This window comes from Equus caballus, chromosome 9, assembly GCF_041296265.1.
Source record: "Equus caballus isolate H_3958 breed thoroughbred chromosome 9, TB-T2T, whole genome shotgun sequence".
Classification (NCBI taxonomy): domain Eukaryota; kingdom Metazoa; phylum Chordata; class Mammalia; order Perissodactyla; family Equidae; genus Equus; species Equus caballus.
Window position 1 is genome coordinate 82,759,768 of NC_091692.1, and position 26,485 is coordinate 82,786,252.

At 50.7% G+C, this 26,485-nt stretch overlaps 1 long non-coding RNA gene across 1 annotated transcript; it reads left to right on the forward strand.

The window, feature by feature from the left end:
- Positions 1-16,358: 16,358 nt before the first annotated feature.
- LOC138915643 (uncharacterized) lies at positions 16,359-18,170 on the forward strand. The gene is made up of 3 exons (XR_011421739.1): positions 16,359-16,456; positions 16,807-16,862; positions 17,812-18,170. It is a non-coding gene; the product is annotated as an uncharacterized lncRNA (long non-coding RNA).
- The last annotated feature ends 8,315 nt before the right edge of the window (positions 18,171-26,485 follow it).

A 26,485-nucleotide genomic window follows, 5' to 3' on the forward strand; every position in this document is an offset into this window, starting at 1 on the left:
TATCCTGCCTTGATCTTATTCCCCATAAAGCTTGTTTGTTAACCCAGCTGTTCTTAACCCTGGTTCTGGATCAGAATCACTGGGTGAGCTTTTGAAAATGCAGATCACAGGGCCCAACACCCCCAGCGCCCACCCCTAATCACAGTTCTTATTCAGCAGGTCTTGGGTGAGACCCGGGCACGTGGGTTTTGGCAACACCTCTGAAGTGACTTTAATGTTCAACCAGGGCCGAGAAACATTGCTCTCGAGGCATAACTTGATGTGAGCCTGTTGGCTTACTTTTGTATGTACTTTTCCCAAAGAGAAAAATTCTTTATGAGTCTGGGAATCTAGGCTTTTGATTCAGAAAATAAAACTTTGCCAAATTATTTTCTAACGGTGGGGAAAGTTTTCCATGGGGCCATTTATGCTTTCTCACCTTGTGGTTGATTGAAAACATACTTTGCAGCAACTCCTATAAAGAGGCAGAGTCTCTTTGGCTCCCCCTCGAAACTGAGCTGGTCTTGTGAGTTGCCTTGACCAGTAGAACTTGGTGGAAGTGAGGTTGTGTGAGTTCTGGAGCCCAGGCCTCCAGAAGCCCGTGGCTCTCATCTTCACCTCTTGGACCATGCTCCTGAGACCGCCATGTAAGGAAGCCATTTAGCCTGCTGGAGGATGAGAGGCCATGTGGAGGAGAAACGAGGTGTCCCAGCCAATAACCGGAACTACCTCCCAAGTCCATGAGGGAGACCGTCCTGGACCTTCCACTCCAACTGACCGTCCAGGGAACACAGCCATGTGAGTGAGCCCAGACAAAACCAGCAGAGGAATTATCTACCCAACCAGCAGAACTGTGAGGCACTCGCAGTCATTATTGCTTTAAGCCACTGTGTTTTGGGCTGGTTTGTGGCGTAGCAATAGATGCCCGAAATACGTCTTATTCATTACTTTCAACTCGAGCTCTCTATCAGCAAGAAAGGTCACCAGAATAAGGGGAAAAATCGATGGAATGGGACAATACTTACTTCCCTAACCCCCTGGGGGTAGAACCCGGGTCCCGGGTTTAGCTCAATAAGCTTAACAGCCCCAGAGGCCCACATGGGAGCTATGGAGGCCAAGGTGATACAGACCCCGGCTGGCCGGTTCACTTTGGGAAGCGTCATCCTATAGGTGGCCCGAGGCTCCAACTGTCCCCAACATCCTCTGTCTGAGTTGTGGCAATATCCATTCTGTGGCCCCAGGGCCTTGGGAAAACCTGGCGCAATCGTGAATGAGTTAAGTGCTATCTGATCGTAAGCCAGAGGGCCTGTTTTCATTTTCAAAACTTCGTGTGTCAGTGACTCTAATGCAATGTCCAGCAATGTCTTGAGCAAGTGACCGGCAGGGGACATAGGATGCTGTTTACTCAAGATAGCCCCATCACGCAAAAGCAGCTTGCCTAACCGGGTTTGTAAGCGATTGTTACGAGACCACCATTGCAACAGGGATTGCCCCGGGTGATGGTCCCAGGAAGGGGCTGGTGCCTCCAGGCCAAGCTTGGGGCCATCTCCCTCTTTTTGGAACCCTTGAGACCCTGAGTAGCTGGGAAAGAGCAGAGAAAAAGCATAGTGGGGAAATCCCACTTGGATGTGGAGTGGTCCTTTTAAGGATGGGTGCCTTGGGGAAGAAGCTTCCTACTACTCTGGAAGGAGGCAGCCCCTGGACCAGAGGAGGCTAGAGAGGTGGCTGGGGATCTGTGGATGGTGAGGATGATGGGGTCTGGTTCAACGGCTAGTTGCTGAGCAAGAATGTGGTGGCTTGTGCTTTTGAAAGGGTTGGTCTGGGGAATGGGTCTAGGGCGTTAGAACAGGGTGACGGGTCATTCTCCAGCACCAAAATCATGCGGAGTAGGTGGCCACATGCCCTGCCTACTCTCAGGGCTGGACCTTATGAGTGTTTGCCTGAAAGTCAAACTGTTAAATTCTTCATCCTTTCTGCCCCTTTTCTGTTGGCCAGAATCAGAGTTACAACCACCACCGCCACCACTACCGCCCACCTCCTCATCTGAACAGCTCTTTATGACTTAAAAGCAGTTTCATATGCTCTCTCAATTAATCCTCACAATAACCTCAAGAGATAGGCATTATTACACCCATTTTACTGCGGGGGAAATCGAGGCTCAGAGAAGTTAAATGTCTGGTGCGAGATTCTCAGTCAGTGTGTTCCACAGAAACGTAAAGTGAGTCAGAAATGGGAGCCATATACCTAATTTGATTCTAGTAGTCACATTCAAAAAACGTAGAAAGAAACCGGTAAAATTAATGTTCATAGTCCATTTTCAACCCAGTATGTTCAATATATAATCATTTCAATGTGCAATCAATATAAAAATTATCGAGCCGTTTTACATGCTTTTTTCATATTAAGTCCTTGAAATCCAGGTGTGTTTTATACTTAGAGTATTTCTCAGTTTGGACTCATCACATTTCTAGGGCTCAATAGGCACATACTACTCGCGGCTGCTGTCCTGGCTGGCACCATCCTAGAAGTTCCCACTCTGTGCTCCTTCTCCCTCCCTACGCCTTCTCTGCCCTCCCTTAATATGCACCCTATTTTCCCATTTCCAAAGGGAGGTGCTTGGGGCAAGGCGTTCCCAAGTTCTTTTCCAGCTCTGAGGTTTTCTGATTCCAGAACAAAGCCAGAATTCTGCCCAGGCTTCTCTTAGACCCATGACACGGAGGCTCCAGGAAACATGGAGCAAGAACCCTGTAAACGTTCACAGGGGCAGCTGTGTTTCTTCCTCTGTGGGCTGCAGGGGTACACGGTGACAGATACCCAGACGTAGGGACACATAGATACATGAGGACCCCCAGACTTCCAGATACGGATGCATGACACACAGGTACAAAGACAAACAGACACAGCCCCCGTGGGGAGGGTCGAGGGAGAGTGGCGGACGGGCGCTTCTGAGTGTATTCTTGCACACAAAACCCAGATGTGACTGGGGGCCATCCTGCCCCTTAAGATCCAGATGAAATTGCTAACGACATCCCCAAACCCAAACCCCAACCCATCTCCTCTGTTTTTTTCTATATGTGTGTGTGTGTGTGGTGTGTGTGTGTGTGCGCGCGCACATGCCACTCTCTACATGCAGATACTAAGTCACCAGGTAAGAAGTGTTTCTGACCACCGGCCGTGTTCAGCAAAATTTGGCAGCCACCATGAAGAAGTTCTCATGGCTGGGACCCAGCTGCCTCCAGTATGGCCCCCGCAAGCCCGTCTGGATTCTGTCTCCATTTCTCCGACTTCCAAGTGCTGTTTTCATTCCTCAGAGCCAATCGTGCATTCTTCGCTTTCTTCCAGTTCACAAATCCTCCATTTCCTTTGCCCGTGGAAACACAAAGCTTTCCCACGACTTCTGTCACTTCTGGGTGGAGCCTTGGTCCTGCACGACATCATCCCCAGCGTGAATCTTAGACCTTTCTTTGCTCTGTACTTCCCAAATCCTCAAGCACTTGAAACTTTAGAAGGCGCTCCTGAGGATCTCTGGGGCACCCAGGGAGGACCCCGTGTTCTCCCTTCCCCCCCATGCTGCCCCTCCCCTCCCCTTGCCCGGCGCCTCCCCAGTCTCCTCCTACTGAGACACCCTCCCAAGCCCCCTCCCAGTCTCACCCTGCCTCCCCAGGACCTATCAAGGTACTTGTGACTCCCCCGTCCCCACATACCCTCAGCAGAAGCAGGTCCCTCCTTCCGAGGAATCCTGGTGTCAGCTCTTCATTTATACACCTTTTGTGTCTTTAAACCATCAACTGAGATGATAACGGGGCAAGAGCTTTTAACGTGGACGCTCCAACTCCGCAGCCACTTGCCTGTCTCAGCTTTCAGGAGGATGAAGCCGGATGGCCCCTGGGGAGGCGAGACCTTTCTGTTGCTGAATGCCTATCCCCTGTCACTGTACCTATATGCTCACATGCACCGGATGCTCTTCTCAGTGTTTTATGTAACTCATTGCATTTTCAAAATATGGTAGTCTTATGACGTAGGTACTATTATTATCTAGATTTTACAAAAATCATAAGTGAGCTACAGGCAGGTTAGAAACTTGCCCCAAAACATGCAACTCGAAAGCGATGGCACTGAATTCTGTCCTGATTCTGTCCTGGTCTCCATCCTCCTCTTTGGGGCTCCCTGGTCGGGCCTGTGCCTACAGGTCAGGTCTCCATTAGCAGATGGAGCTGTGGGTGGGGTAACAAAATTACACTCTAGAGGGCAGAGGTTCAGGATCCGGATCCGAAGGGATGGGGTGTCTGGTGGTGAGACACTGTGGTCAGGTGGGGCTGCCACTAGCCTCCTGCAGTCACACCCCAAGGGCAGGAGCAACTCCTGCTCTCTTCCAGGGGGCCCTCAGAAAGCGCGTTGGGCATGGTGATTCCTCCTCCTCTCTCTGGGAGTCCTCCACTCCCCATCTGAGTGAGTGAGCCCGGCTCAGCCACTTCAAAGCCCTTTGTGACTCCAACCACTCACCCTGCTTGGAGGATGTTCCCACAGTGTCTCTCTTGCCCCCTGGGGGCATTGCCCAACACCATGTTTGTCAAATGATCAACACGGTCCAGTGTTTTGAAATAAAGTTCTTAAAGAGAAGGCAAAAGGTTTTCTGTTTTTCCCACAGAACAGGATTTCTCTGCACCAAGGGAGGGGCGCATGATCTCAGGTAGATAGAGAAGCCTGTCCTAACTCAGAGAATAGAATCGTGACTAGACTCTTCTGCTTTTGGGAAGTCAGTGCTCTTCCCAGAGTGACTGCACAATGGTGGAGGTATTTATAAATCTCAGGGAGTGAGGAGAGTGAGTGGTGGAGAGGGTGTCAGGGGAGTGGAAAATGGAACAGTCCTTCAGCCCCCGCGGAGAAAAGCATTGGGTTTGATGGTATGTAGTAGGGTGGATGCTGGGGCTGGGGTGGGCTGTTTGTGGGGAGTGTGGGCAGTGGAAGTGTGGTGATAGGGGTCAATAGTATTAAGGGATGGAGCTTGGGCATGTGTACATGCTTAGCTTGGAGTATAGGATTAAAATTTGAATAGCGTATTAAGAGTGCGTTCAGCAGCAAGTTAATAGAAAAACTCAACCCATAGCAGCTTAAATAATTAGGGGATTATTTTTCTCACAAAACAAGAAGTCTGGAGGTGGGCAGGCAAGAGCTGGTGCAGAAACCCAACAACGTTGTCCACAACCAGGCTTTCTCCATGTTTTTGCTCCGCCATCTTGGTGTGTTGATTCTCAGTCCTCTGGTTGCGAGATGGCTGCTGTACCTCCAGGCATCATGCCCATTGGCTGTGCAGGAGGAAGGAGCAAGAGATCACACCAGCTGGGGTTGTTTACTTTTTATTGGGAAAGTCATAAACTTTCCCAGATGCCCCTCTGCTTCCCAGCAGACTTCTGCTTCTATTTCGCTGGTCACAACTGTGCCATATGGTAACCTCTTAACTGCGAGGGAGATGGGGAAGTGGCGGATTTGGTTTTCCCGCTCTTCTCTTAGAGGAGCACGTGGGAGAGGAGAGTTGGGGTGGGCACGAATTGACCAAACTTTAGTGTCGCTCCCAATGGGAGACTGAATTACATGTGGGGTGGGTTGCAGGTGAGTGAGAAGGCGGTGGGGAGGGTGGACCAGCTGAAGGACACACAGCCTTTTTAATCAGACGTCATGCATTTGACCTCTGAGAGCCGTGAAGTCCTTGGCAAGCTGCTGGCCTTCTCGCAGCTTTGATTTCCACATGTGCCTGCGTCGTCCTTGTGGGTCACACGCACTGCTGTGGATACCGCCCAGCACAGGGCCCGACACTTAGCAGGTGACCAGCAAAGGGGACTTTTGTTGTTATTTGTGTGAATGTGTATGGGGAGTGGTGGGTTCAGTGAGAAGGGGAGGGTTGTTTAAAGTCTTCTCCCCCAACCTCATCTTGATCAAAACCTTGACCTTGTACGAGCTTAAAAGTCTTGGGCCCCTCTGTCTCTGTGTTCTGGCAGGGTCTCTCAAAAGAGCTTGTCCCGTAGGGGTGGCGTTTGGCCCCTTCAGGCCAGCCAGAGGCCCACCTGAGCAAGCAGGAAGCAGCCAGCAGGAGCGTGGTGTGGGCTTAAGAAGGAGTGCGTGTCCGGTGGGATGTCCAGCGCTTCCCTCACGATTCCTTCCAACGACGCCAGAAGGCGAAGGTCATCAACCCCATTCTAAACACTGGGAAGCTGGGGGCTCGGAGGGGACAGTTCGCTGCCCAGGATGCCCCCGTGTGGGGTGTGTGTGGGACCTGCGGGGCAGAGGAGAGCCCCGGGCACGTGGGAGTTGGCGGTGGAGAATCAGCCAGGGCTGGGGCCTCCTGGCATGGGTGGGTGTGGGCGACTGAGTGAGAAGGAGGGCTCCCTATGTCCCAGCAGGTGGCCACCAAGAGACCGAAGGGCACTGTGCTGATGAAACCTGTGTGACTCGTTTCTACCTGGCCCATTGGCTTTTCCACCTGTGAGCTCTGGAGCCCAAGCAGCCCAGGGGGCCATTGCTCAGAGTGTCTTTCCAAGGCCTCCCCAGGGCTAGGATCTTTGGGGCTGTTATCCCTGAGCCTTTGCAAGTGTCACTCCATCCCTCAGATGGCCTTCCCTCCTCCCCACTATGCCTGCTTTCACAAATGTGGCACAAATCTCATCCCCTCCAGGAAGTCTTCTTTGATTGTCCCCACCCACCGCCATACCTACTCCCCATCATTAACACTTACAGAGCACTTGGCTTCTGCAGGTGGGTCCAGCTTTACATAATATGAAAGTGCAGATGCTCAGGACAGATGCATTAAGGGAACTGTTCTTCGCTTTATAAAAGATCTAGTACCTGCCTTTGTTAAAGGTTGACCAGGCGTTAGAAAATAATTTGATGTGTGGAAACTAGATTTATGCTCAGACAACTATTTCAGGCCTAAGATGAAGGGCACTTGTGTTCATATTCAATCATTTACATATTTTTTCTTTTTTGAGGAAGATTGGCCCTGAGCTAACATCTGCTACCAATCCTTCTCTTTTTTGCTGAGGAAGACTGGCCCTGAGCTAACATCCGTGACCTTCTTCCTCTACTTTGTATGTGGGACACATGCCACAGCATGCCAAGTAGTGGGTAGGTCCATGCCCGGGATCTGAACCGGTGAACCCCGGGCCGCCGAAGCTGAGCGTGTGGACTAACCGCTGCGCCACTGGGCTGGCCCTCATGTTTTGTTTTTATTAAAACAAGTTGAAATCATTCCTTCACCCCCCCCTTTCTCCTTTTGATGAGAAAACAACATAAAAATAACATTAAAGATTTCTTTTTTTGGAAAAAAGAGAAAAAACCTTTCTGCCCAGAAACCCTCTTATTTTTGAACATTCCAGTCTGTGTTCACATGCGTGTCGACTGAAATAGCTGCACTGGTGGAACTTTTACTGAGCTTCCTGAAAGGAAACCGAGACTGATGTCTTTCGCCGGGCAGCCAGCAGAGCCCCAGCCAGGGGCAGACACTGGACACGGGGTTATTGGTACTGTCCTTGCTGCCGCCAGCTTGGCTGAGCCAGAGGGAATGCTGCCTTCCTTTGCCAAGTGTAGGTACCCCTCGCCTTTGATCCTCACAAAAATCTTGCAGGATAGATATTATTTCCTCCATTCCACAGATGAGGAAAGCCAGTGAAGTGACCTGCCTGTAGTCACAGAGTTAGAAAGTGGCAGAGCTGGTATTTGAACCCAGTCTCTCTGAGCTTAGCGCCCACCTTCTTCTCTTTGCAGGAGGGTTTTTCAACCTCAGCACTATTCACATTTTGGGCTGGAAAGTCTTGGCTGTGTGAGGCCGTCCTGTGCATTGTAGGATGTCAAGCAGCATCCCTGGGCTCCACCCCCTAGTGCCAGTAGCACCCCTCCCCTCCGCCCCCAAATTGTGACAACAAAACCTGTCTCCAGACATTGGCAAATAAACACCCCAGGGTTGAGAACCACTGAGATACAACAAAGAATAGCAGGCCGCGCTGCCTGTGTCTTTGGTGTCCTTTTCCAGCTTCTAGGGCTGCATACACAGTGGGTACCAATCCACGTGGTTGCCTGTCAAGGCCCCTTACTGTGTGGACTTGTGGTTGGTCCATGTGGTTGGTCCAGAGGGAGGCCAAGGCTGTGTAAGAGGTGCTGAAATGAGGACTCATGTCCATTCTCTGCAGTCCCACCTGCCTGGCTCAGCCAGGGGTGGCTACAGGATCTTCGGGCACCCTCTCCAAGATTGGGGACCTACCTATCCCTCGCTACACCCAGATGTGTTTGGTGGACTACACCTATCGCGTGAGGGCTTGGCCGCTGCTGTTGCACCCAGAGGCACTGTACAAGTTAGGAAAATGCACCCCTCCTCAGCCCTGTTCTAGGGCACAAGGCTTGGCGAACAGACCATGAGCTACATTCCTGCTTCCACTCGCCAGCTTGGATGTTCTTGCAGAGTCCACAACCTGCACAACCATTCACAGCAGCCCCGACTTAGAACATTTTGGTAACTCTTTCTTCCCCTCCACTCCATGAAGACAGGGCCTAGATAATGGAAGGTCACAGATAAAGCCTAAATTTGCCTTTTGACCTAAGACTCAACCTTTTCTTCACGCAGCTTTGCCCTGGACTTGCTCAATTTATTCGCTCAACCAACACATTTAGCATCTACTTTGTGCAAGCAATGCTTTTAGGAACTTGGGTTGGGAGCATTAGAAACGAGGTGGTATGAAGTGGTACAGAGATTCTCAAAGTCTGGGTCGGGGCCCCTTGCAGGGGGTCCATGAGATCCTAGGATTTTCTTCACATCCTTTAATCCAAACAGCACATTACAACATACTGCAGGCAGAAGCAGATATGGAAACCCAGCTGACTTCTCTTCAGCCTGACATTAAGGATGTTTGCAAAATGTGAAACACTGCCAACTTTCTAGCTAACTTTTGTTTTGTTTTGGAAAACAGGGTTATTTTTCATGAAAAGATATTACTTATGTTCCTATGAAATGGTTTAATATTGTCATTTTTAGTAAATTCATAAAGATAAGCATGTCCTTATTTTTAATTTCTAATATAGCAAATATCAATAGATATAACCCACAATAATGAAAGCTTGCTGGGGGCCTCCGTCGCTTTTAAGAATGTAAAGGGTGCCTGGGACCAAGAGTCTGAGACCTGCTCACACAGGGCAGAGCTCTAGGCTTGCCGACCGACTAGGCTGGACTCCAGCATCAGCCCGGCTCTTCCTTAGCTGGTTGTGAACATTGGGCAAGTTCCGTAACTTTCCTGAGCCTCCGTTTTCTCATCTGTAAAATGGGGGCCACGGAGGAGACTGTGAGAATTTCAGTTCACATCCTGGGACCCGGGTTCGGCTGGAGGTCTTGCTGGTTCTGGAGGAGAGCTCGGGTGGCTTCAAGGGGGACGTGTGGAGCGGAGCACGGCCACTGTGAGGGGGTTACCAGCCTCCTCCACAAGGTAAATATGTGAGGATTGGGAAAGTTGGTCAAAGGAAAGGAATTCAGTTTGTGAAATAGCTTCAAAGGGGAGTTGGAGGGAACCTGTTTTGCTTTTGATGGCTTTGATTGTAATCACGTTTCAGTTTTGTAAAACTCTGCTTGCTGTCTCTCTCGCTCTCTTTTTAATGGGCAGGGAGGTCTTCTCAGGAGGCAGATGAACCGTCCATTGCTAGGGTCACTCAGGCTGGATGGCAGCCATGTCTGCTGGGCACACAGCCCTGGGAGCGGCTTTGGAGAAGTCCCAGGGTCTGGGTGAGACTGAGTGCCGGGGGGGCCAGGCATAGTCCTGACCAGGGCAACGCAGGTGGGGCTTCACCACCAGATGCGCCATCATCTGCAGGAAAATGGCTCTTCCCTCAGCCGTCATGGTACTGAATTTCCACTGCCTGAGATTTCTTCTTTGGGCTAGGGTTCTTGTTAACCAGAAACCTTCTACAAAGTGCAAACAACACGACAACTGACCACCAGTCACGAATGCATCATGGTGGGCTTATTTATTTGATAACAGAAAGCAGGCCTTTGGGGCCATAGGGTGGAGGACAGATAAGTTCCGCATGTCACAGGCCCTACTGAGTTTCCAGCCTCCATGTCTTTGCTCTTCCTTCTCCTGGGGCCCCTTGGACTCAGCCTTGGTATTAGGACCCCTCCCGACCTGGAGATGATGGGTCTCAGATCCTTGAGTCTAAGCACCAGGGACCGGGCATCCATTCTCCTTGTCCCTCAGCTCCCTTTTGCCTTATTTGTCCCAATTTTGGGTTTAAGCCTTTTATGACTGCAGCTAACTTGGTTAAATCCTGAGAGAGGCCAAATTGGAGATTTATATTATAATATTTGGGAACTTGAGTTGGCCTTGAGATCCCTATCCTGATCTTGATGATGCTGTTTAACTACTGTCCTCGTAAAAAATTCCTGGTTGTTTAACTTAGGGCTCTAGTCGGTGGGCTAGACAGAATAACGCCACCCCCCACCCCTTTCTCAAATGTCTGCGTCTTATTCCCAGAACCTGAGAAAACGTTACCTCATATGGCAAAAAGGACTTTGCAGTTGTGATTAAGTTAACACTCTTGAGGTGGAGAGATTATTCTGGATTATCCAGCGATCCCGACGTGATCACAGGCCACAGAGGGAGGCAGGAGGGCCAGAGTCAGAGAACGAGAGGTGGTGATGGGAGCAGAGGCTGGACTGACGCCATTGCTGCCTTGGAAGATGGAGGAGGGGGCCCTGAGCCAAGGGATGTGGGGGGCTCTGGAAGTTGAAAAAGACAAGGAAATAGATTCTCTCCCAGAGCTTCCAGAAGGGAACGTGTTCCTGCGGACACCATGATTTTAGCCAAGCGAAGCCCAATTTGGACTTTCGACTTCCAGAACTGTAATATAATAAATCTGTGTTGTTTTAAGCTGCTAAGTCTATGGGAATTTGTTACAGTAAAAATAGGAAACGAATACGGTTGGAAACAGGTGCTCTCAGAAGCTGATAAAGTGGCCGGTAGACACCTCTCAAGGTGTTGTGTGGTCTCCTCATCTGAATAAGGCGTGGACTCGCCCCTCTCAGAGCGTACAGTCTGCAGCGCGCATCAGACTTACGGCAAATGACTGACGAGAGGTATGGAGTGACAAGCACTAGGGGGAAGCCACACATCGAGTGCAGAGGATGGAGATGCTGCTTCTGCTCAATGAGTGCAAAGGAAGAGCCCTATCTCAGGGGCATCTGAGTCGGTCCTTAAGGGAAGGGTAAAGTGCCCACAGATGGGCAGAGGGAACAGTATGAGTGACGACACAGAAGTGGAAAAGCACAGCATGGGTCTAGAACCTGGGAAAGAGTTGGCTTTGCAGCCAGGAATTCTGTATCAGGATATCTGGCTACGAGCAACAGAAAACCTCAACTCGTTTCCTACAGGAAGAAGTCCTGATGCGGGGCGCTTCCAGCCTGGCCAATATGGTCTCTCGCCGGGGACCGGGGTTCTTTTCCTGCCCTGTTCTGCCACCCTCATTTCGGCCACATTCCCTCAGGGTCACAGGAGGGCTGCTGCCGACTCAGGGGCTGCATGCAGACATGACAGTGGCTAGCAGAGACGAGGGACTCTTTCTTCATGTGAGTGTCTGCTTATCAGCAAGGAAACCTTCCCTGGTTGTTCCCACTCGTATTCTCGGCACGTTTCCGAGACCAGAATTTCATCGCCTGCTTACCTGCAAGGCGACTGGTCCAGGGAAGCCCATGTGTGAGGGGGGATAGATCATCAGAGAAACAACACTGGGGTTCTGTTGGCTAGCACGATGAGGAGAGGTATTTTGGATAAACAACTGAAAGTGTGTGCTATGAGGGATGTGGAATTGGGGATGGGGAGGGCTCGAATGCCAAGTGGGCACTGTAGGTTAATTTCCTTGGGCTTAGGGAGCCATGGAAGGTTTTAGAGCAAGGGTGTGGCCTGACCAGAACTGAGCTTTAGCGAGATCACTCTGGCATCGTTAGAGGGTGGAGGAGGGTGTCCCTGGAGGCTGGGAGACCAGTTGGGAAGCTAATGCAATCGTCCACAGGAGAGGGCAGCGGGAATGACAGGACAGAAGAGAGGGAGAAGCATCGTGGGGGTAGGACGAGGCAACTTGGAGGCCGGGTCCTTCTTTCCCCACGTCGAATCCATCACTGAGTCCTGTTGGCATGGATCTGTCCGCTCTCCGTTTGCACAGCTGATATTCTAGTTTGAGTCCCTGATCCCCACTCCAGGCTCACCGTGCTGGCGTCTACACCACCCTCCTTGCTGCCATTTTTGCTTTCCTCTAATCTAGGGTGCCTCCGGCTGGGCACTATCAACATTTGGGGTCCAAGAATTCTGTGCTGTGGGGGGCCGTCCTGCGCACTGGAGGGAACTCAGCAGCAACCTGGCCTCCAGGAGGGGTGACAGATGCCTGGAGCACCCTCACTCCCAGTTTTGACAAACAAAATGTCTGCAGACGTGGCCAAATGTTCCCTGGGGGCCAAAGTCAGCCCTGTTGAGAACCGGTGCTCTAATCCTTTCCTGCACAGCTTCCAGAAAGATCTTTGGAATGGCGCATCTGATAAAGCCACTCTTTTGCTTCCCATCTTAAAAGTCTTCAGAGGTTTCCCATTATACTCCTTGTGCTGTTTCTGCAAACCCTTTGAATTTTACACCCAGCGACTCCATCCTCTCTCCCAGCCTGCCCCAGACACACTGGTCTGCTCTCTGCTCCTCCAGCCTTCCAGGAGTTGTTTCCTCTGCCTGGAATGTCCTCCCACCTCTTTGCCTGGCTACTCCCAAGCATCCCTCAGACCTTGATTCCAAAGTGACTTCCTCCAGGAAGCCTTCTCTGACTTCTCCAAGCCAGGTAGCGTCCTGAGTTCTGTAAGACTCTCGAAAACTGCCCGCTTGACTCAAACTGAGTCAAGCTTGACTGAAGCTGAACTGGGAAATGAGTGAAGGGTCATTTCTCACAAGGGTCTGAAGTCTGGCAGGTAAAGTGAAGGCAGTTTTCGTGACCAGATGCACCACACGGAATGTGACAGTCTGAGAAGTAATGCCACATCTAAAAGGCAAAGTTGCCCCTCGTGCCTTCCAGAGAAGACACTGCTGGGCGTGCGTGAGAGTGCGTAGGGCCTGATGGGAAGTTCCCGCTGATCCAAACAGACCTCTTGGTTGTGAAAGAATGCTGGTTTGCACACCAGACACACTTCCAGCTGTGTGGCCTAGGGCACCTCAGTTCACTCATCTTCTCTGAGCCTCATTTTCACCATGAGCACGCACACACACACACACACACCCATCTACAAAGTGAGGCCTATGTTGTAGCGTTGCAATTCCGTTAATGACAAAGTCTATAAGAAGCCTGGCACTTCTAAGTGCTCACCAGGTGAATAACTGCAAGCCTTTATTGGTACGTAACTCACTTCAGGGGGGCACCTTTCCTCTCTGCCCCTGCTTCTTCAGGGGTGTGTGTGTATGTGTGTGTGTGGTGGTGGTGGTGGGCGGGAGGCTTGGGCGGGGGGTGCTGCAGGGACGGTGGGCTCTCACTCCTCCAGGAGGCAGGGCTCAGCCTGACAGCTTGGGGAGCTGCCTGCCCGGATCCCGGGTACCTCACCTCAGGTGGTTAGAGCCAGCCGGTTGGGAGCGGTTTGGGTTTTTCACAATGACAGTTTCCTGAAAGTCACTCTGGGCTGGGGATAGCTGGGTACAAGCCAAGGGGGGAAGATAGAAAGAGGAAGGCACTTCCTGCTAGAAAGCAGAGGGCTGGGGCGGGGGCTGGGGCAGCAGTGCCCCCGGGGCCCCAGAACTGAAGGGGACAGTGGAGGGGCCCCAGAGGTCCTGGACCCCTCATGGTCCCACAGGCAGAGAGGCTGACCCAGTCTGCCCAGACTGGCCTGACGACCTCTCTCCTGTCCCTTTCCTGGTCCCATCCAGTTTGGGGTGCTGCCTTCCATCCACCTTGACTGAGGTCACGATTCCCTCAGCGCCCTCCTGGCTCTTAGATCCTGGACTGCTGGCTTTCTAGCCTGTTTAGGAAAAAAAGGAAGGAAGCTGAGGGCTTCCATCTCAGAGAGGCCAGCGCCCAGGGAGGCCAAGCCACATTCGGTGGCTCCTTCTAGCTCCCCCGTAGCTCCAGGAATGAGGGGCCTTCCTGGCTATGCCAGACGCTTCCCGTGCCCTGTCCCCCATCCCACGGGGCCTCTACTCTCCCGGGCCACCCATGGGCTCCTTTCTCTGGGAAGAATATTAAACATATTTAATAACCACCTTGCCACGAGAACCGCCCACTCCTAGTGGACAGACGCCACCATCACCCCTCCCCAAGGTGACTGGACCAGTTGACCCTTCGCCCTGCTTTTCTCTTTCTTCCCTCAGGACCCGGATTCTCTCCTCTCAGCCCTCTTTTGCTGCTGCCTGTTAGCTCTGGGATCTTGAGCAGGTTCTATTCCTCCTGCGAGCCTCAGTTTCTGAACCAGTCAAATGGGGATGGAACACCAACATCTACTCTTCAGGGCTGATGTGACAATTCAGTCAGTGGGCAAGCTCCTCGCATAGTGGCTGGCATGTCACAGTCTCATGGTTGGTGTGACCATGAGTCCCGGTTTACCTGGGACAACCTGGTTTATGCCTGTGGTCCTAGTATTATTATTAATAGCATCCTCTTTCACTCTCAAGAGTCCTGGTTTGGACAATAAATGGCTTGGTCACTGTTCCCTCTCTTAACTGCTGGAGTCCCTCTTCCCTTGGCCAATGGCAGACGGTATAGAGGAAGGAACATTGGGTTTGTTCTGGGTTCTTGTCTCGGCTCTGCCAGCAAGCACAGTGTGGCCTTGGACAAGCTGCCTCCCTGAGCTTCTGCATCCCCAGCTGTGTGGATAATGTCACCTGGAGGGCACAGCCGTGTGTCGTTCTGGTCTGCGCCGCCAAGGCCTGGCACAGGGTAGCTGCTTAGTGGGTGGATGAGTGACTAAAGCAGCATTTGCTCTGACCCGAGAAGCTGCTCCCGACCATGCTTCACACTCCCAGGGATTCCTGGTCCCTGAGTCAGGGCCAGCATGTGCCTGTGGTCAGCGCCCCGAGGGCCACCCACTCACTTCTCCAAGCCACCCCAGCCGAGGCGAGGCAGCAGAGAAGGCCCAAGGCACAGCCCAGCTTGATTCCGGTTGCTCCAATCTTTCTCCCTGACTTCTCTGAGCACTCATTTCTTCAGCCCCAAGCTGAGAGATTGGGCGAGATGGCAACTCCAGCTGGGTTTCCAGCCTCAAGGGCCACAACTGTAATGGGCTTACAGGACACCAAGACCTCGGTTTGGATCCTGGCTCTGCCTCTCAATAATGGTGTGACCTCAGGCAAGTCGCTTCACCTCTCTGGGCCACCATTTTCTCAAGTGAACGCTGTAGAAATCTCACACAGTCCATTGGAAGGAGCCAATGAGAGGCCTATGTGCTCGGGGGACAAGGTGGGCACTTCATAAACATCTGTCCTTCCCACCAGGCTTTGCTTGTGACGGGAGCGCAGCTCGCCCTCCACCCTCCAACCCCCCAGGACATCTCCCCCTGGGTAGGCAAGGCAGGACCAGGCGCCGCCAGGAGGACGACGGGAGCCTGGTCACCCATCACCACACACTATCTGAGTCCTGAGAGGGATGACACATGGCCTAACAAAGATGTAAAATGTGATTTTACCAAGAGGAGAAGGTGCAGCAAACCGCTGTCACCGAAAATGTCAAAAGTGGACATGAAATGGGGCTGGTCCCGTACATCACTCCTCGTTCCTTAGGGCGGAAGCAGGACGTCCAGGCACACAGTCCCTGACCACGCACGGGGGGCCAGCGTGTGCCCTGACAGACTCCCACGTCCTCCCACCAGGACTCCAAGAAGTGGGCGTTATTGCTCCCTCTTCCGGCTGCGGCTTGGAGAGGCCGCCCTGCCTGAGGCTGGGAACCTGTTCTCAGCAGAGCGGTGACCTGAACCCAGCCGTGTCCATCACCAAACACCTTCACCACTCTTCCTCATCGGGGCTTCCCGGGCCTTCATTCCAGCCCTCTCTCTGCCCCAAAGGTGCTTGCCTCAGTCGTCTCCCTCCCCATAACCTGAGACTTGCCTCCCACCTACTTCTCAGGGATGCTTTGAAGATGGGTAAGAATGTGTTTTCCCAAAGCTTCCGGGGCCCTCTGGGGCCTCACCAGGGCAGCATATCATTAACTAAAGCACAAGGACAGCAGCCACACAGCTGTAATGAATGCTCTCCAAACATGCTGTCGCCGAGGCGAGTGGCAGGCATCATTAGCCCCATTTTAGAGACGGGAAAGCCAGGGCCAGGATCATCATTTGTGACCTGCCCACGGTGCCATGATGAGTCAGTGGGGGCCCAACGCTACCTCCCTCTCCCTTTGTTCTCCTTCCCTCTGGAGAAAAAGAGGCTCAGAAAGAAGAACTGCAACCTCGGGAGCCTCTGGTTCTTCTTTGGAGAAGGAAGGCATAGAGCTAGACTTGGTGGGTCCAGGCCGGCAGATGGCCCAGGGTGGGGGTGGGGACAAATGAGGATGGGGAGTCCAGGGCCCCTCTTCTCACTGGACACCGGCCCCAGGCAGCAGTGCTTGGACACTGTTCCCCAACTTTCTCCAGCTGTTACTTTGGGGCTAAGACCATGGCCAAGGTGGTAGTGGTGGTGGTGGTGGTAGTGGTGGTCATGGTATATGTGTGTGTGTGTGTCTTGGTTCTTCTAGCCTCAAAGGGAACAAAGACATATGCGGGTGGGAGGTGTGAAGGACTCATATTCGCTCAGTGCCTTTCTTGTGCCATGTATGTTACATGCAATTTGTCATCTCATCCCCATTCTACAGATAAGGAAATTGAGGCTCAGAGAGATGAAGCAATTCACATCTGAGTTGCACAGCAGGTGAGAAGCAAAGCTGGGATTCCAACCCAGGCTCATCTGGCTGGAAAGCTGTTGTTTTGGAAGTGACCCTGCCCCCCCACCCCGACTCTTTGGAATTTCTTTGGGAAAGGTGGGGTCTACACCGGGTCGACTTCATGGGTGTGTCACTTGTATGACTGCATAGGCCCCTGCCCTCAGAGGGACCCTGCCCTTGGTTTAACTGGTTCTGCTGTCACTGTCTTGAAATTCTTAATACTTTTTGAACAAGGGGCCCCATATTTTCATTTTGCTCTGGGCCCTGCAAATTACATAGCTGGTCCTGGGTCTACGCACAAAAGCCTGTGGGACCAGATGCCTCTAACTTGCGGAGGGCCTTGGGCCAGTCACTTCTGCTTGGTGGCCCTACCTGCACCATAAGGAGGCTGGGTGAAGGGCCAGGCCTCGCTAGCACCACATTCATAGGGCCTGAGCCACAGGGCTTGGTGAGGACCGCTCGTGGGAAGAAGGACCCTGAGCCTGGGGTTCAGCCTGGGAAGACCTGGTACCTGGTAGAGCTTTAGAGTGACTGACAGGTGCTGGAGACCCAAGAAAGGGGCACAGGAGCCCTCCAGGATGCTGCGCGTTGGTGGAGGGCCCTACTCCAGCTATTAGTCCAGGAAGTTGCTGAGAAACTGCTGACATATATAACTGTGAGTCTTTGATGGTCAGAACCGGATGGGAGGCATGACTAGCTTTTTCTTTCAAATAGACACACTTGGACTACTTTCAAAGCTGTCACCAGGGGAGACTGTGGACTTATTCCAACCATGTCGCTATGGGGGATGCTTTGGTGCCCTGCGCACATCCTGAGGCCTGGGTCTGCTTTCAGCTGCACCCGTGGTGGGTGGATGGTTCCATGTGAGTTCTGACTCTTGCTCACAACCTCCCACCTCAGGCAATGGACACGTGACTCTCTGGTTTTCTGCCTCAGGCCCGGTTGCGGGAGTGCAGGGGCAGCCCAGAAGTCAGAGGTCCCGAAGAATCTAGCTCCTGTGTCTACAAGGGACAACTTCAAAAGCGCACAATTATATTGACCTTTCCTCCTTCCCTGACTCATTCCCGCCACCCCTCATTTCTGCTTCTTGGGGTCACCCTCCTAAATAAACTCTGTGAACCCTAGTCCTTGACTTAGGCTCTGCTTTTTGGGGAACAGAAGCTGAAACAGGTGGTATCACTGACAGCATCATCAATCCCGCTTGTGGACTGACTTTCAGAAGCTGAGACCTGATCTTTGGTACCACTTCCAGCGTGGCAAAGCTTTCATCTTCCAGGAGATGTCTGGCAACAGCCAAATATGATCCAGAGCAACGCTTGGTACTGAGGCACGTGATCAATCGCACCCGGTATGGAGTGGCAGCTGGGGTGGAGGCCAGCGTGGAGGACCGGCCTTTGCCAAGACTCAGCATCAAGTCTGCTCTTGGATGTGTCTTTGCTGTGAGATCCTGGACCAGTGACTTGGCTTTTCCGGGCCCCAGGGGCTTCATCTGTAAAGTGAGGGGCAGTGATACCCAGCTCCCAGGTCTGCTGTGAGGATTGAGCGTATTTGTGAAATCATTTTCTGATCGATAAATAGCTGTATGTACATGAGTTACTATTGGTTGAAAACAAGATGGTGGCTGCAAAGTAATGGGGCCAGTAAATTGGGAAGGTCAGTTCTTCAGGGGAGTCTGAACACATTTGATCAGTGGGAGCATCATTAGAAGGTCCTTCCCAAAAGGGTTCTGGGCTGGGACAACTTTTTTCTGGCTGTGGTCATCCTGGTGTGCTGGTTACGAAGCAGCCCTTGGTCCTCCAAGGGCCGGCCTTGGAGCTGCTGTTTGTAGAGAAATGGTTTGGGTTTGAGCTTGTTTTGTGGGTATTCATGAGCTAGTCCTTGAGGAGAAACATGTGACCCCAAGGCTTGGGAGATGGTTGGTGTGGATGTGGGTCTGGGGCATTGGTGTCAGTGTGAACACTGTGCTGGGGTCATCCATCCAATTGACAAATGTATTTATTGAGCAATTGCTATGTGCCAGTCGCTGTGTGCAGGCTGGGGGTACAGCAAGAAGCTCCCCATTCTAATGGAGGAAGGGGCAATGAACAAGCACAGATACAAGGTCACATTGTGCCAGGAAGAAAAATAAAGTGAGATGAGGAAATAGAGAGGCACAGAGAGCTGCTGACTTAGAATCATGAGGATTTAGGGTAAGGGCAGGGGTAACAGGCAGTGCAAAGGCCCTGAGGTGGGAGAGAGAAGAAAGAGGAGAGAGAGAGGAAACAGAAGAGAGAGTGAGTGTGGGGAGAGGGGGGAGAGGAGAGAGAGGGAGAGAGAGGAGAGGTAAAGTCAGAATTCAGAGAGTTAATGAGATAATGGGTAGGGCTTTGTAGGCCAAGTTAAAGTTCAAGTCCAGTCTTTGCCACTAGCTGCTGTGTGACCTTGGCTATATCCCTTCTGCTCTCTGGGTCTAGTCTCATATGGAAAGCGAGGGGTTGGACGAGCCAAGTAGTGCTCAGCTCTAAAATGTCTGCTTTTAAAAAACACCAATGCCTGGGCTCCACCCCCATCAACTGAATCAGAATCTCTGAGATGAAGCCTGAGCATCCTTGTTTATTCTAAGACCCCGCCCCCCCACCTCCGCCCTCCTCACTCCCTTCATCCCCTGACTCTGTGGGAAGCCAGAATCAAAAAACATTGGACCAGAAGGTGTTCAGGGCCAGCAGCAGGAGCTCCCTATGGGAATACGTCCCTCCCTTCTGTCCATCTTGGGGTCCTCCCTGTGCTCAGACCAGCTTTAGCCCAGGCCAGCAGCCTGCCTCACCACCAAATATCCAGATCTGCAGAAAGCTCAAGTCAGCCCTGCCCAGGGCCTTCTTCCTGTCCACAGACCCTGGGACCAGAGGGCTCAGGGCAGGCCACCCTGGGCCCTGGGAGATTCTGTTTACGGTGCACATTTCACTTCTACAGGAGCCACACAGCTGCGATCTTGCCTCATCGCAGTTGCCAACAGCGGGGGGCGGCCTTCACCCCGCCTGCTAATTTCCCAAGTTCCTCTTTTGGGCATGTGCCTGTCCCTCCGCGTTCCCGTGGCTGCGTGGAAGTGGACCGAGGCCCAGAGGGTGACTAAGAGGGGAAGCCCCTGCGCCGCGAGGCTCCCAGCGGCTCCCGGATTGCGTAAGGGCTATTTTTGAGGCGATTGCAGACGATCTGATGAATCATAGCAAACACACATGGCTCCGGGGAGGGGGGGACAGACCTTCCTCCTGCTGCTGTGGAAAGTGGAGCTTCTCAAAATGAATCAGCAGCAGCAGAACCCCAGGTCTGTGGGAGGAGGATGAGGGTGCGAATTACACATTTCCAAAGTATTGAGGCACGGCCTCTGGGCCTGGGGCGGGGGCTGTGGGGCCTCAAGGCTTTGCTTTCTTCAGTGACTCAAAGGGCCTCCCTCACCCTGCTGAGCCCACTACCTGGAGCCTAGCGACACTCCAACATGGAACGAAGTCCCTGGCACTTAACCAGGGAGGTGAAGACTGAAGAAATTCTGAGGAGCTGCAGCCTCGTGACAGCTCTGAGTCTAGAAGCCTCAGAGACCTCCCCTCGACTGGGGTGGCTCCTGCAGAAATACCTGACCATGAGAAGGAGGCTCAAACCATTCTCGTTCTGGAGAGGGGGAGGCCCTTCTGGCTCCCCCAAGCTCACAAGCAGAGCTGAGTGGTGGTGGGGAGCCCTCCGACTTTGGAATTAGATAGTACTGGGTTTGGGGTCCAAATCCAATATGGCGACATGGAGCAAGTGCCTGGCCATAGCTGAACCTCAGATGTCTCTCCCGTAAAATCAGGAAATGATATCTGCCTGGCAAGACTGTCTTTAAGAAGACACAAAGGGGGCCCCTGCCAATGGCGGAGCAGTTAAGTGTGCATGTTCCACCTCTGCAGCCTTGGATTCACTGGCCCGGGTCCCGGGTGTGGACACGGCACCATTTGGCAAGCCATGCTGTGGTAGGCATCCCACATATAAAGTAGAAGAAGATAGGCACGGATGTTAGCTCAAGGCCAGTCTTCCTCAGCAAAAAGAGGAGGATTGGCAGCAGATGTTAGCTCATGGCTAACCTTTCTCAAAGAAAAAAGAAGACACAAGGATTGCATGAGGCAGCCGAATATAGAGGCTGAGAATCCAGACTCTACAGGGAGTCCTTGTTCTGCTATTCAGCTGTGGGTCCTTAGGCAGGTCACTTAACTGTTCTGTGCCCCAGTTTCCTCATCTTTAAATGGGGATGATATAATAGCATCTTCCTCATAGAGTTGATAAATAAGCTAATATAAGTAAAATTGAAAGAAGGATGCCTGGTATATAGAGAGTTCTCAATAAGTGCTAGCTATTATTATATAAAGTGAGTATCGATCGTAGCAACTTATCATAGATTCAGTACAGCCAGAGCTCAAGAAAGGATAGTTGTCATGATTACATCATTACTATTTTTTTCCAGAGAGCCAGATGGATTTGGATACAAGCTAGAGTATGAGCAATCCTAAAATTTGCATGAAACCGCAAAAGACCCTGAATAGCCAAAGAAATCTGGAGAAGGAAGAACAAAGCTGGAGGCATCATGCTCTCTGATTTCAAACTATATTACAAAGCTGTAATAACTAAAACAGTATAGTATTGGCATACAAACAGACACATAGATGAGTGGAACAGAATAGACCACCCAGGAGTAAATCCATGCATATATGGTCAATGAATTTATGACAAAGGAGCCAAGAGCATACAATGGGGAAAGGACAGTCTCTTCAATAAATGGTGTTGGGAAAGCTGGACAGCCACATGCAAAAGAATGAGACTGGATCACTATCTTACATCATGCACAAAAATTAACTCCAAATGGATTAAAGTCTTGAACGTAAGACCTGAAATTGTGAACTCCTAGAAGAAAACAGTCAGTAAGCTCCTTGATGTTGGTCTTGGTGATGATTTTTTTGAATCTGACACCAAAAGCAAAAGCAGCAAAAGCAAAAATAAACAAGAGGGAGTATATCAAACCAAAAGGCTTCTGCACAGCAAAGGAAACCATCAACAAAATGAAAAGGCAAACGACTGAGTGGGAGGAAGTATTTGCAAATCATTTCTCTGATAAGGGGCTAATATCCAAAATATGTAAAAAAGTCATATAACTCAGCAAAAAAATCAATCTGATTAACAAGTGGGCAAAATCTGAATAGAGGTTTTTCCAAAGAAGACATACAGATGGCCAACAGGTAGGTGAAAAGATGCCCTACATCATTAATCCTCAGGGCAATGCAAATCAAGGCCACAAGGAGCTATCACTTCATACCTGTAAGAATGAGTATCATCAAAAAGACAAGAAACAAGTGTTGGCAAGGGTGTGGAGAAAGGGAACCCCGGTACAATGTTGGTGAGAATGTAAATTGGTGCAGCCACCATGGAAAACAGTATGGAAGTTCCTAAAAAAATTAAAAATAGAAATATCATATGATCCAGGAACTCCACTTCTGGGTATTTCCCTGAAGAAAACAACATATTAACACAAAAAGATACATGCAGCTTCATATTCATTGCAGTATTATTCACAATAGCCAAGATATGGAAACAACCTGTGTCCATTGATGGATGAATGGATAAAGAAACTGTGGTGTATATATACAATGGAATATTATTCAGCCATAAAAAAGAATGAAATCCTGCCATTTGCAACAACATGGATGGACCTTGAGGGCATTGTGCTAAGTGAAATAAGTCAGACAGAGAAAGACAAGCACTGTATGATCTCTCATATATGTGGAATCTAAAAAAAACCCAACAAACCAAGCTCATAGATACAGAGAACAGATTGATGGTTGCAAGAGGCAGGGGTAGGGGTGGGATAAACGGGTGAAATGTTTTTGTTTGTTTGTTTTCAGTTTAAGTAAATTGAATTAAAAGAAATCTGAAGTCAAGAAGACTGTGGAAGTTGGAGTTTGGGCCTCCTTTATAATTGTGCCTGGTTTGGCCCAAAGCTGAAGGAGACTTTGTGGTTAGCTGGACAGCGGGAGAAAGACAAGGGGGAGAGTCTGCCTTGGAGGTGATTGGAATTCTAGGGCGGCCCCACTGATCTCTGTGCAGAGATGGAATGACTTTGCAGATTGCCCAGTCCATGCCGGGCAGAGAAGAAGTTGGAGATACCCCAGCAGATGGCCCGGCCTCACGACAAAATCGGGCTGCAGAGGTTGAGATCTGAGTTTCCATTCATACGTTTGTCAGAACAATGTGCTCTGTTGGGCAATAGCTGAGAATTTGAGAGATCTTCTGTGGCTGCTGATGAGCGTGTTCCTTTACAGACAGGCTGTTAGCAGGGTTTGAGGTTCTGGCTGGTAGCTCTTCTGTGCATAAACCTTACAGCTGGGCTTGATGGTAACCTAATTTCTGTAACCAGAATGTCCTGATAGAGTGGTTCTCACCCCTGGCTGCAAATCTGAATCACATGGAAAGCTTTAAAAAAAATAGTGGTGCTGGGGCCCCACCCCAGACCAATTGAATCTGAATGTCCATGGGTAGATCCAGGCATTATGTGGTTTAAAAGCTCCCCAAATGGTTCTAATGTGCATTCACGGTCAAAAAACCACTGCTCCAGACCATTCCACTGCTCTGGAGTGAGTCTTTTTGTTTCCTTTCATCTTGAACTACCTGCCCCTCCCCACCCCACTCCACCCTGTTCCATTTCTCCCTTTTCTGTTCCACTCTACTCCACTTCGTTTTACTGTGATCCATTCTATTTGGATACGTTCTAATGCAACTGATTGTTTGAATAATTCAATCACTCAGACAGTATTTATTGAAGGCCTACTGTATACCAGGTACCGGTCTAGGAAGGGCAGACAACAGCAGGAAGCAGGAAAAGACAAATTTCTCGCTGTCATGGAATTAGAAGGGGAAGATAGGAAAGAAGCGAATAAATAGAGAATGTTTACAGATGGAAAGTAGAAAAATAAGTCAGGGAGGAGGGTGTGAAAGTGATGAGCGGTGAGAGAAGGTGAGATTAGAAGAGAGACCTGAATGAAGTGAAGGAGTCGCCATAAGGATACGTGAGGATAGAACATTCTAGAAAGAGAAAAGAAATTACGAAGGCCTGAGGAGTGATCGTGTTGAGCATGTTACCTTCCAGTAAATTCTGCTCAAAACCTTACATCTCATCCTTTTATTTACCATCTACCCCATTCCAATCCTTCAAGTGCTCCTCTATTTTATTATGTTGGGTCTTAACTAGTTTCTTTTAACTTTGCTTAACCAATTGGGTTACTAGTGTAATATCAGGTAACAGGCGGAGATACAATAAATGCTAATTCAGAGATCTGCTGATGGAGATGGCGCTGTCTCATCAGGCTCAGCTCAAATCTGGATGGGCGTTCTGCCTGACAACTCCCTGTTAAAACCAGGTACAGGTTTAGAGAGAAATTAGAAATTGGTCACCTCAGTTATATTTCCCCCTCTATGGCCTGATCTCATGGAGTTTTTGCTTGATATACTCCAAATATAGGGCCTCAGTGCGCATCAGAAACCCAGCAGTATTCAGAATACGTGTCCTTATCTCCTTTTCTTACCTGCCACAGTGTCTGAGGTTGCCTTCTTTGGGTCGCTCAGTGAGAGGCCTTCTAGAGAAGAGCACGTTTAACAGCGAGCGATCAGGTGTCCAGTTCTCCTACTGGGATCTTGCACAGACTGGGATCTTGAGGGAATGGGACATAGGGCGGGGGTGTTAGTCTGCTCTGGCTGCTATAACAAGATACCACAGACTGAGTGGCTCAGGCAACAGACATTTATTTCCCCCAGTTCTGGAGGCTGGAAGTCCAAGATCAAGGTGCCGGCGGATTTGGTGTCTGGAGAGAGGTCTTTTCCTGGCTTGCAGGTGGCTGACTTCTCATTGTGTTCTCACATAGTGGAGAGAGAAAGAGCTCTGATCTCTCTGACTCTTCCTGTATGGACACTAATCCCATCATGGGAGCCCCACCCTCATGATCTTGTCCAAACCTAATCACCTTCTAAAGGCCCCACCTCCTATTATCATCACTTTGGGGATTAGGACTTCAACAGACGAATTTTGAGACGACATAAGCATTCAGCCCGTAACAATAGGCAAGGTTTGACTGGGGAGGAGACGAGGGGACTAAAAGGAAAGGATCTGGTAAGGTGAGGGCCTCAAGATACGTGTGAACATCCCAAGTCAGTATGAGGTTACTGACGCCATGAAGGTGGGGTGAACTGGGGAGGCCAAGGCCACACGCAACTACATCAGTGTTCTACTGAGAGACCACCATGCTGGAGAGGCACATCTGAGCACCCAGCCCCAAACCAGCTTCAGCTGCAAGTCTTCTTGGACTGAGACAGGATGTGACTGAGCAATCTCGGATGTCCAGCCCAACTGAGCTTTCAGATGAGTGCAGCCCAAGCCGGCATTGACTCCAATATCGCAAGAGACCTCAAGCAAGGACAGCCCAGTCAAGCCCTTCCTGAATTCTCAGCCCACAAAATAAAATGGTGGTTCTTTACACTACCCAAGGTTGGGGTAATTTATTTCATAACAATAGTAACCAGAACAGCCTTGTACCCAGCCAGCTGTTTGTGGCCCATGTTTGTGGGCCAAACATCTAGAAAAAAACGACGACAGCAGCACACAATGGGCTGCCCCTGGGTAGTTGGAAGGGAAAAAGGAGAATAAAAAGGGGCCATAGAAACAAGAGCTCATAGACTTGGAAATGATTTTAGAGATGATCATGTCCAACGCTCTTTATTTGAGAGACTGAGGGGAAGTGACTTCCCCCAGGTCACCAGGATGGTGTGTGAGAGATCCGGGACTGGGGCTAAGTTCCCACTTCTAGACTCCTTTTTTCCTTCTTCAATTTTTCTGGGCCGATACAGGGCTGTGGGGATGAGGCAGTGGTAGGATGGTTGGTTCTGGCTTCCCTGGTTTGGGTTTGGATTTCACTAAGTGAGTCTCCCTGAAAGTGACTTCTTTTCCTAGAATGTCCTCCCTCTGTCCATCCTTGCAAGTCTGGCTCCTCCCCAGGCCATCTTCTTTTTGATGCATTCAATGATTTAATACATGCATATTTATAAGGCACTTCTCATATGCCAAGAGCTGCACTGGGGCCTGGGGTGCCCTTGTTGAGCACGTAAATGTGGACCCTGCCACCCTGATCTCCCCATTTGGAAGAAACAGTTCTCATCTTGAACTCCAGGCCTGTTGACTTTCCTCTGCATCAGACACCACCCTTCTGTGTAATCATTGGATTCATGACTCATCTCTGGAATCTAAGTTCCTCTAGGGCAGGATTAGCGTCTGATTCGTGGGTGTCTCTCCTAAAGCATGGGTGGCTCTGCACCTGACCCAGCTGCCCTGGTGCTTTGTAAGGTAATGAGTTGCCCGTCTCTGACAGATTGGGGGTGGGGAGGACTAAAGTATCGGAGGATTAGGCAGGGGATCCACATTCCTGCAGCCGAGAGTCTCAGTTCCTCATGTGACGTTGTATGGACATCTACCATGTACAGGATACTCACCATGCCCCGGGATCGGGCTTTGGGCTTTGTATACATCCATGTCACCCTCACATTCGCCTTCTCCAGGAGGTGGCCTTAA